Source organism: Puma concolor, chromosome C1, assembly GCF_028749965.1.
Source record: "Puma concolor isolate L17-30 chromosome C1, mPumCon1.1.hap2, whole genome shotgun sequence".
Classification (NCBI taxonomy): Eukaryota; Metazoa; Chordata; class Mammalia; order Carnivora; family Felidae; genus Puma; species Puma concolor.
The window spans coordinates 106,962,562-106,973,191 of NC_141674.1; the positions used below are offsets into that span (position 1 = coordinate 106,962,562).

Genomic DNA, 10,630 nt, shown 5'->3' on the forward strand with positions numbered 1-10,630 from the left:
CGTCCGACTTCAGCCAGGTCACCATCTCGCACTCTGTGAGTTCGAGCCCCGCGTCGGGTTCTGGGCTGATGGCTCAGAGCCTGGAGCCTGTTTCCGATTCTGTGTCTCCCTCTCTCTCTGCCCCTCCCCCGTTCATGCTCTGTCTCTCTCTGTCCCCAAAATAAATAAACGTTGAAAAAAAAAAAAAAAGTTTGGGTGGGATCATATTTGCATATACTAAAAGAAAGGAAACAAACTGTTTCACAAGGATTTTTGCTTACATTCTTGAGTTTTTGAACCTCAAACTATTTTCTTATATTACGAGATGGTTTATTCTGGGTATTTGGGAAAGATTCACCTTCTTTTATCTAGTGGTTACTGCATGTATTTTCTCATACAGTCTCTAAAGTGCAAAGCTTGTCTTCACTATTAATGTGCCTCACTGAAAGAGTGCTGGCTCCTTGTTATGGGCTGAACATGCTGGGGACACAAGCAGGAATAAGAATTCTTGCCCTGAAATAAAGTCTAGGAGGAAAGATAAACACCAAAACAACTAATTACAGGCAATGCAAAGACAATATAAATACTTGGTTAATGGAGCAGCCTGGAGGAGCGAGAACTTAAAATGTTTCTTAGATGGCACAGAGTTGAAAACCACTTCATTAAAATACGAATTTATCTTCTGCATTCAAACCAATAAACATTGAGTATCCAACGTGTACTTGGCCCTGGGGATACAACAGTCCAGACAGACTTGGTAGCTCCTTCACGGGACTTCCTATTAGGCAGGGAAGGTTTTATCTTGACAAGCAGGAGTCTGTAGGTGTTGAAGGTTTGGGGAAACAAATCTAGGCCTGTGAACCAGAGCAGTAACTTAATCTCCACTGGAGTGCTGTCTGCCTTTTAACACCACTTTTCTGGCTATAATTCATGCCTAAAAAAAAAAAATCACAGAATTTTGGAATTGGAAGGACCAAAGAGATGATCTGATTCTACTAATAATGTTCCCACTGGGGAAACCAAGACCCAGGGAAATAAAGAGATTTCCCTAAGGTTACACAGTCATTTCCATACAATGCGGTATGCAAAGTGGTTGGAAGACCAGTCACAATGGCACTTCTTTAAGGAGACTCAAAACAAAACAAAAACCCCAACAGCATTTCCCCTCCAATTCAGAAACTATCAAGATCAAGGCAAAAATATATGATATTCCTCTGGCTCTGCAGCCAAACCCCCCTTAATCCCGAACTTCTGTGCTTGGGGTTTTATCACTATGGGCTTCCATAGTTCTCCAAACATCCCTTCATAACACATGCATTGCTTGCAATTCTTGACTAATGACGGTCTATAGGAGAATGAATTGAAGGCAGCAACTGTGGGGGTAGGGAGACCAATTCACAGGCTAGTCCAGGTGTTAATGATGGAGACAGAGAGTAGTTTTGACAGGTAGAATACACAAGACCTAGCAACTGATTCAGGGAAAGGTTAGAGGGTGAGCCAGGGAGCTATCAGGTTTTTCATTTGAGCACCTGGTAGATGTAGTGTTTGAGAGAGAATGTTAATGATCTGGTGGTGGAAGGAATGTGCGTGATGGGAAGATGAATGTCCGCGACCAGGATAAATTTATTGCACGGCTTTTCTTTGAATCCAAAGCTAATTTCCACTTAACTCCTTTTCACATATTACAAATGAAGTTTGCGCTAATTGAGTTAGCGGTCTCAAAGAAGGAGTAGCTACTTGATTAATTATGATTTTATTTATAATATACATATTTCATACGGTGTCTCTTTAAGTGGGAAATAACACGACACCAACGGAGATGTAACTGTATGTACTGAATGCCAGCTTGTGTTTGATTTTAGGACTTCAAAAATGAACGTGAAAAGGAGGTTGGAACTGAGAACCATAGTTCCCAGGGGAAGCAGAGTGAAGAAGAGGAGACATGTGGCTCATTTCAAGGGAAGAAATTCAACTAAATAATGGTTTTCAGTAAATACTGATTTTGAAATTTGACATTTACATGAAACAGTTGCTAACTACCTGATATGCATAACTATGGCTTACTTTTACATTATCATTTCAAAAACATCGTTAGCAAATCACTGCAAGCACCACGGAGGCGGGGGGGGGGGGGGGGGAGTGGGGGGGGGGGAGATTTCTCATCCCCAGTATCTCCTGATAACCAGAACCTACAAAGTGGCTAAAACATGGGGATAGGCTTGTGGAACTGAAACAGCTCAGTTTTTCCCATCCTTGCTACATTTATCTTTAACAGTGAGTGGAGAAAAAAAAAAAAAAAAAGCATCAACCCACTTCAAGCTGTGAAAAGAGTAAAAACGTAACTTTGACACGGGAGTCTTCAGCATTAGTAAGGAGGGAAACTGGAAAAACAAACAAAAACCCCAATTTACTATTTTCTGACAACTGGAAACAGTCATCCTATTAGACATAAAGAAAACACTGGAGAAAAATCAAAGGCAAACCGATAAACTGATGGCGGTTCTCAGTGTCAAAAAAGACCAAAAACACCAGTCGCGGAGTCCAAACTGGCCTGGGGGTTCGTGGTGGGGCCAGAGCACTTCTTTTGGATTCCGTTAGTAGCCCCGGCGTTCCGCTGACCACGCCCTCGGACGCCTCCCTTCGCTCGGCCCCACTTTCCCGCCTGCTTGTGGCCCGGGCACCCCAGGCTCAGCCTCTCGCACTCCCCAAGCCTCCGCGCCGCGTCCCCGCCTTTACCGCTCCTCGACTCAGCAGTCGCGCGCTCCGCCTCGCACCTCACCCCAGCGGCCGTCACCTCCTCCCTCTTGCACCGCGACTCCAAGCCCCGCCTGCCCCGCTTCAGCCGCCTCTTCCCCACCCCCGCAGCCCGCCTGCACCAATCAACGCCCGGCTCACAGTCCGACCAATCGTCTGCCGAGCCGCAACCAATCCTTCAGCGGGCTGCCCCTGAGCGACGGGGCTGCTGCCTGCTCAGACCCAATTACCCGGATGGAATTCAAAGCCGGCCACCGCGTCAGCCAATAGGAGCCCGGGAAACCAGACGTTGTTAATTGAGATTGCACCTGCTGAGAATTAAACAGCCAATTAGAGGCTTCATGGAATCCTTCCAGGCTCCCTCTAGGCCAATTACCGAAGAAGCTTCCACCTCCCCTAACCTCGGAGAAAATCGGCGCTCCCGAAGCTGGGACCGAAGTGCGAGAGCGTGGAATCACTCATGTGTGTCATCGTTCGCAAAAAAATTAGTGCCTTTGTGCAGAGCCAGTGTCACTCCACAGCCCAGTGACCATGGAGAAAGCAGCCTTATGATGGGCGATGCTCTGCCACTTGTTTCCTCTGCGATCTTTTGCCTTGATTGGTCCTATAGCTACTGTGGCAGTGACTCAGGTGGTATGGGAAACATTTTTGGGGGAAAACCTAAAACAGGCGGCGTAGAGTTGGAGAGGTTGAGGGGAAGGAGCTACGCGGAGGAGTGAAGAGACGATGTGGACGGACAAGGCAGCAGGAGAGGTGGAGAGGAACGAGTTCGAGCGCCCCGTGGTAAGGGAGCTGCGGGTGGTGCCGGCGTCAGGGGTTCCCCTTTCCCTAGGGATGGAGGGGAACGGGTCGGGGGATCAGCGCAAACGCACAAGCCGGGGGTCATTTCTCGGGGGGGAGGGGCGGAGTTTTCTTTGGAAGCGGGCATTCCAGCCGCGGTCCAGGACCCTCGACCGTTAAGGACGGTTGGGCCCTACTACCGCCTCTGCGCAAGCCTCGCAAACCGGACCCTGCACCCCACCCCTCCCCGCTCTGCACCCGGGCTCACCCTGGGACGCTGGGTTGGGCGCTCCTGGTAACGCGCGGAAGGCTTTTGCTTTAGCTTCTACTGCTGTGCCGGGCACACGATAAGCACTCTGAATGTTTAATGAACGCGAGATTGTCTCTTTGGTGAACTAAAGCGATCTATGCCTTGGGGCCTCAGGTTTTCGTTTTGTATTAATTTTTTAAATGTGTATTTTGAATAATACACATTCTACAAAATTCGTAAGCATAACGGGTGATTACAATGAATACCGTCTCCTTTCCCTCAAGAGGCAACCAGTTTTACCAGATTCTTGTAAAATTTTCACGATATTCTATAGTAAATATATACATATTTTATGTATTTATATATATTTATTACTCAGTCGATAACTTACTGTCCATACTGTTTTTGCAATTTCCTTTTATGTAGCCTAGATAGCTTACCATAGTAGCACATGTATTTGCTTCATAGTATGTTTCACGGTAAGCCTAAGGGATATATTAACATATGTTTAGTCAATCCTTTCACATGTTGATGCCAAATATATGTCATTTGGCTCTTGTATATCTGTATAATAAATGCTTAGGACTGCAAATACTAGGTCAAAGAAATGTGTGCATTGTTTTTTAATTGGATAGATACAATTTTGCAAAATCCCTCCCTTGCAGACTCTTCTCATTTTCGTTCCATCGGCAATGTTTGGAAAAAAAAAATTGGTAAGTATAGTATGTATTGCCAAACTGCCTTCCACAGAAGCTTTAAATTCTCTCTCCCATCAGCAGTGTATGCAAGGGACCTGTTTGATAACGTATGCTTTCTGATTTTTGACAGTCTCGTAGTGTAAATGTTATTTCATTGTAATTTTAATTTCTATTTCTTTTAAGTCAGGTTGAACATCTTTTAATGTTTAAGTGGCTGTTGTATTTTGTTGGTAAATTGTTCATATACTTTGTTCATATTTGTATTGGTTATTTTGTCTTAATATTTGCTCCTTGTTCGTATATAAGTTAAAAATGGTTTTCCCTTTTCTCAGTTTGTCCTATGTCTTTTTACTTTTGCTTATGGTGATAGTTTTGCTGTGCAAATCTTTTTTATTTTTTATGTATTTGAATTTGTCACCATTTTATTTTTTATATAATTTTTTAAATGTTTATTTTTGAGAGAGAGAGAGAGAGAGAGAGAAAGGAAGGGAGGGGCAGAGAGAGAGGGAAACACAGAATCTGAAACAGAGCCTGATTCGGGGCTCGAACATCAGGAACCACGAGATCATGACCTGAGCCAAAGTGGGGGGCTTAACCCACTGAGCCACCCAGGCACCCCAAATTTGTCACCATTTAAAAAATAACTTCTGGGTTTCCTATGATATTTAGAAAAATCTCCTACTAAGATTATTAAGAAATTCTATGTTTTTTATTTTTTCAGTTTTTATTTCACTTTTTTTTTTTTTTGAGAGCACACGTGTACGTTTGCTGGGCGGGGTTGGAGGAGGCAGAGGGAGAGGGAGAATCTTAAAACAGGCTCCCAATATGGGGCTTAATCTGGCAACCATGAGATCATGACCTGAGCCAAAACCAAGAATCCTAGGCTTAACTGACTGAAACACCCAGGTGCCCCAGAAATTCTCCTATGTGTGTATGTTTTTAAAAATACTTTAATAGTGTCTTTTTGTATATGTAAGTATTCTCCTGGAATTTATTTTGGTGTAAAAGTGTGAGATAGAGATCCAACAACTTTGTTTTATCCATTCCTACTTATTGAATAAACCCATATTTCCTCCATTATTTTTGAATGCTACCTTTATAAGACCCAATTGCCTGAATTGTATTCAGACCTGTTTCTGGACTTTTCATGTTCCATTGATCTGTCTATTCACATTGTAATTCTATACTGTTTTAAAAAATTAATGTACTTTATGTGTTTTTTCAACACAACTTTAAAAAGTGATGTATATGGGGCATCTGGGTGGCTTAGTCAGTTAAGCGTCCAATTTTGGCTCAGGCCATGATCTCGTGGTGGGGGAGTTCGAGCCCAGAGCCTGGAGCCTGCTTCTGATTCTGTGTCTCCCTCTGTCTCTGCCCTTCCCCTGCTCATTCTCTCTCTCCGTCTCAATCTCTCTCTCTCTCAAAAATAAATAAACATTAAAAAAAATAAAAAAAAAACTCATGTACAATATACAAACAGAAAAGTGCACGGATGAAAAGAATACATCTTGATGAATTTTCAAAAATGTAACCAACACCCAGATCAAGAAACAGAACATTACTACTGTACCCAAAACCACTCTACACAAGGGGGTAGTCATACTCCCCTCAAGGGTAAACCACTCTTCTGACTTCTAATGGCACAAACTAGTTTTGCCTGTTTTTGTTTTTTTATATAAAGAGAATCACATGGTATGTACTTTTTTGGGGTCTGGCTTTTTTTGTTTGACGTCTTTTTTGTGAGATTCAGCCATATTGTTGTGTGTAGTTTAAAACAATTTTTTTCATGTTTTATTTATTTTTGAAAGAGTACAGAGCCCAATGTGAGGCTCGAACTTGTGAACCTCGGGATTGTGACCTGAGCTGCAGTGGGATGCTTAACCAACTGAGCCACCCAGGTGTCCCTGTTGTGTGTGATTTTAGTCCATTTGTTCTCATTACTACATAGTATATTGTGGAAATATACCACAATTTACTTTTTGATTGTGCTGTTAATTTAATTTTGATTGGAGCCTCATATTGTTAGATTACCCAAGGGAGAATTATATTTATGATACAGATTCTTCTTACTATATACACATTTAAGCCATTGGTGTCTCATCAGTAGCATATTAACGTTTTTGTCTTATAGACTTTATTTCTTGTTAAAATTATTCCTAAGTATTTGAGTGCCTTGATTGCAATATCCATTTTTACTTTTAAAAAGGTAAACGAGTAGTTCAGACCCATTATTACAATAAAAAGTGTAGGCCTGCTTTATGAAACCATTATCTTTTAGCTCCAATAGGACTTGGTGGGCAAAAAGTAATGAAGTGAAAGTCCAAGAAGGATTACAAATTAACAAACCACAGGAGGAATTTCTTAATCAGAGCAGCAAAGAGCCAGGTGTAATCACTTTTCCCAAAAACACTTTGAAGGAGGGTTGACTTCTAACTGGCTGGGCAGGGAGGTTGGGGAGTAGAAGGGATGATTCCAATCCTATCTGGGATCTGTCATCTCACGCATCCCCCAAGAGCCCAAGTCAGGATTGAAAGATTGGGTTATGAGGATGGGATTGGGTAAATTGCAATTTTTGTGTTCTCATCTCCAGTTCTGAAGAGTCCTCTTTCCTCGAAGGGTGTTCTGAACAGGGTGTGGGAGTAGGTGATACCAGTTAAAGGTCTGTGTTTTCCAGAGCATTCAGTGAACAGGTGTTTCCATTCAATAAGCCAAGCAGGAGAGCAGACTTCAGCTAGAGGGCCAGGCAGTGAGAGGTTCTCAAAGGCAGTAGGCTGGTTCCAGAGCCTTTGCTGCTCCCAGAGTTCCCTTCCTGGACAGCAGGCAAACAGTCCAGTCAAACAACATTGAGCCACTTGGGTTTTTGGAAAACAGCACTCATATCTCCCTTTGCCCATTGTAAGAGTTCTTACACAGCCCTTCTTCCCCATGACTCAAGGTTCTGCATCAGAAAGCAGCAACCCAGAGGGTGGGCCTTAGTATCAGCAATTACCCTGGCCTTGCTCTTTAGCTCTGACTGATGGATTGTGGTGGGCGTCATAAGAGAGAGCTGCTTCTCTGGCCTCCACCACTCAACTCTAGTCTTCCTACTTATTTCCCCTTAGAGTAGTTTGGAGAAGAAGGACTCAGGATCCCTGGTCTCAAGTGCTCTCCATCCTGAATCACCACCACACTCACTTCTTTAAGCAAAAGTGCCCCCACCCCGAAGTCTTCTGCCTCCTCCTGAGAGATGGAAGCTGGCTCTAGGAGGAGAGCAGGGGAGGGGAGAAGCTGGAGGCCCTAGGGACCTGCTATGACCCATGCTAGTGTGTGCTTTGTGCTATAGTCCTTGCCAGCCTTTTCTCCTTGTGTGTGATGGACCCGGAGAGTACGGACAGGCCGGTGCTCAGCCTCCCCTCCCCACCCGATGCTTCTCACAGTAGACCTTCTTCACCTGCTTTCCATCCAGGCTGCAGTGGCTTCAGGGTGACTGAGAACAATCCATGCACATTTTTGTTCATAGCTCACACCAGGCATTCGCAGAGGGGTCTGTGACTCAAAAATGCTCGCAAGGCTTTCATCCTTGAATCAGGGATCCAGCACAGCAAAGGAAATAGAGAAATTAGAATATATCAGGGACCGGGGCTCCTGGGTGGCTCGGTCAGTTAAGTGTCCGACTTCGGCTCAGGTCATGATCTCACGGTTCGTGGGTTCAAGCCCCGTGTCAGGCTCTGTGCTGACAGCTCAGAGCCTGGAGCCCGCTTCAGATCCTGTGTCTCCCTCTCTCTCTGCCCCTCCCCTGCTCACACTCTCCCTCTCAAGAAAAAAAAAAAAAAAAAAAAGGAATATATTAGGGACCAAAATGGTGGGGAGTGCCCAAATGCTGCCAGAGTATCTTGGGGTCCAAGCTTCTCTTAGCTGAGGTGAGACTGTCTCTGAAATGGAAGAGAGGGGGTGGAGAGGGCAGGGTGGGGTGACCTCAGGAAGTTTCTGTCAGGGAGGGGTGGGCACACTCTTCCGGAGCAGACAAAGCCTGTAGACTGTCCTGCTGTACTAGATTCCTGATCAGCTTCCTGTACCCTAAGAGCTTGCTGAGATTAGAACCCAGAAAAGGACCTAGAAATGTGAAGCCCCCAAATCGTGAGAGGCTCTGTTTCTGGCAGCCAGGATTTCAATTCGGCCCATCCGATCCCGGGAATTGCTGCCCCTTTCTGGCCAGTCCCTGGGGCAGAGGCAGCAGAGGGCACTGAGAAGAAAGGGTAGCCACCAGCCAAACAACCCTCAGCTTCCTGAGTCAGGTGCCTCAGGGGTCCTGAAGGTGGGGCACCACCAGCAACTGGCTTTGTCCCCCTAAGGGGCTGGCTCAGAGTGGCAAGTGGAAGAGCACCTACCTGGGTCAGGGCCCCATGGCTGAGAGGCCCTGCAGACGGGCTGAAAGAGCAGGCAGTGACTAAGACAGCACAGGTGGTGGAAGGCATTTGGGCTTTTAATTTAATTTGATTTTTTAATGTTTTATTTTATATTTGAGAGACAGAATGTGAGCAGGGGAAGGGCAGAGACATGGAGACAGAATATGAAACACAGAGCCCGACGCGAGCTCGAACGCATGAGCAGCAAGATCATGACCTGAGCCACAGTTGGTCGGATGCTTAACCCACTGAGCCACCCAGGTGCCCCAGGCATTTGGATTTTGAGTCTGACAACCCCGAGTTCAAAAGCAGCTCCCTCACTAACTAGCTGTGTGTCCTCAAGCAAGTGAATCTATTTGACCTTCAGTGGCATCAGTTAAAGTGTCCTGTGTTACAGAGTTCGTGGAAGGATTAAATAAGAAAACAAATACAAAGCCACCGACACAGCATAGGCTCTGGATAAGTGTCTTCTCTCTCCACTCCTGCACAGCCCTGGGGATTTCCCCACAATGTGACCTGTAACATCCCTGAACGTGAACACACACCACTAGCACATGTCTCTGGTTGCATTTACATGCTGGTTTACACACACACACACACACACACACACACACACACACACAGCCTGTACAGTCACACTTGGCTAAGGGCAGCCTTCCCCAGCAGGTCAGATAGGGACCTGGCTTGCTGATGATTGGACAAGCTGTGGAAGTGCCCATCACAGTGACCTGTCACATCAAAAGGCTTTAGGAAAAACCGTGTTAAGGAAACAAGGGGTGGCAATTGGGGGTAAATCCACTGGCATCCCGCACCCCGCCCTGCCCCAGGAATGTGCCTCTCAAGGGATGCCGCGCCCACCTCTGCTGAGAAGGCCCTGTCGTGCCCAGAGGTGGTGTGTCTGCAGCTGTGCTGTCCAGGAGATTGGCACTGGCCACGTGTGGCTTTTGAGCACTTGAAAGATGGCTGGTGTCCCTGAGGAGTGGAATTTTAAGTTTATTTCAGTTAAGTTCATTGAAATGTTAAAACTGATACTTGATTTGGTGGAAAACTTTTTAACATGTTTGGAACAACTTGTGTGAACCTACTTTTTCAACAATGAATTTTATGAAATCTAAGAACAGATCAGATCTTTCTGGTGAAAATTCAGTGAGATGTGCTATAAATGTAAAATATACACTGGATTTTAGAGACCTAATATGAAAAAATAATGTAAAATATTTCAATAGTAATTTTAATATTGATAACATGCTGAAATGATAATAGTTTGGGTACTTTGGGTTAAATAAAATATAGTATCAAAGTTCATTGTATCTGGGTTTTTTTGCTTTTTAAACGTGATACTAGAAAATTTGAGATGACATGGGTGCCTCACGTTCGATTTCTGGGCAGAGCTGCTCGGGAGACTGGGACTCGGCAGCTGTGGCCCCTGCTCCCTGCGTCACCTGTGCCCCACTGTCTCTGGGGGCTTCCCTGAGATTTCTCTGCACAATATTGCTGTTTTTGCTGTCTTCTTCATTGCAGGGTGGGCAATGAGAGTGAGAACCTCTAGTACTTGACCCCCAAGTCCCAACCTAGTAAGCCGTGGATGGAGGATTTTGGAGAGGAGAGAAAGGGCTGTGTGGGGGCTGGGGGGAAGCGTGGTGGAATCTTTCTGGTGCCTTATAAACTGGAGAGGGGAGGTTGTCAGGATGCTAAGAGAATTGTGATGTGTGGCCGGGGGGCAGGGTTGGAGGCTCAGGGGTACGCTTTTCTCTAGATTGTTGGATTCTCCAGCCTCCCTCTCC

At 45.2% G+C, this 10,630-nt stretch overlaps 1 protein-coding gene across 1 annotated transcript in view; it reads left to right on the top strand.

Moving 5' to 3' along the window:
- The window catches only part of RIIAD1 (regulatory subunit of type II PKA R-subunit domain containing 1), a 223,653-nt gene that overhangs the window by 49,718 nt on the left and 163,305 nt on the right, over positions 1-10,630 (top strand). The gene's annotated exons all lie outside the window — the stretch shown is intronic.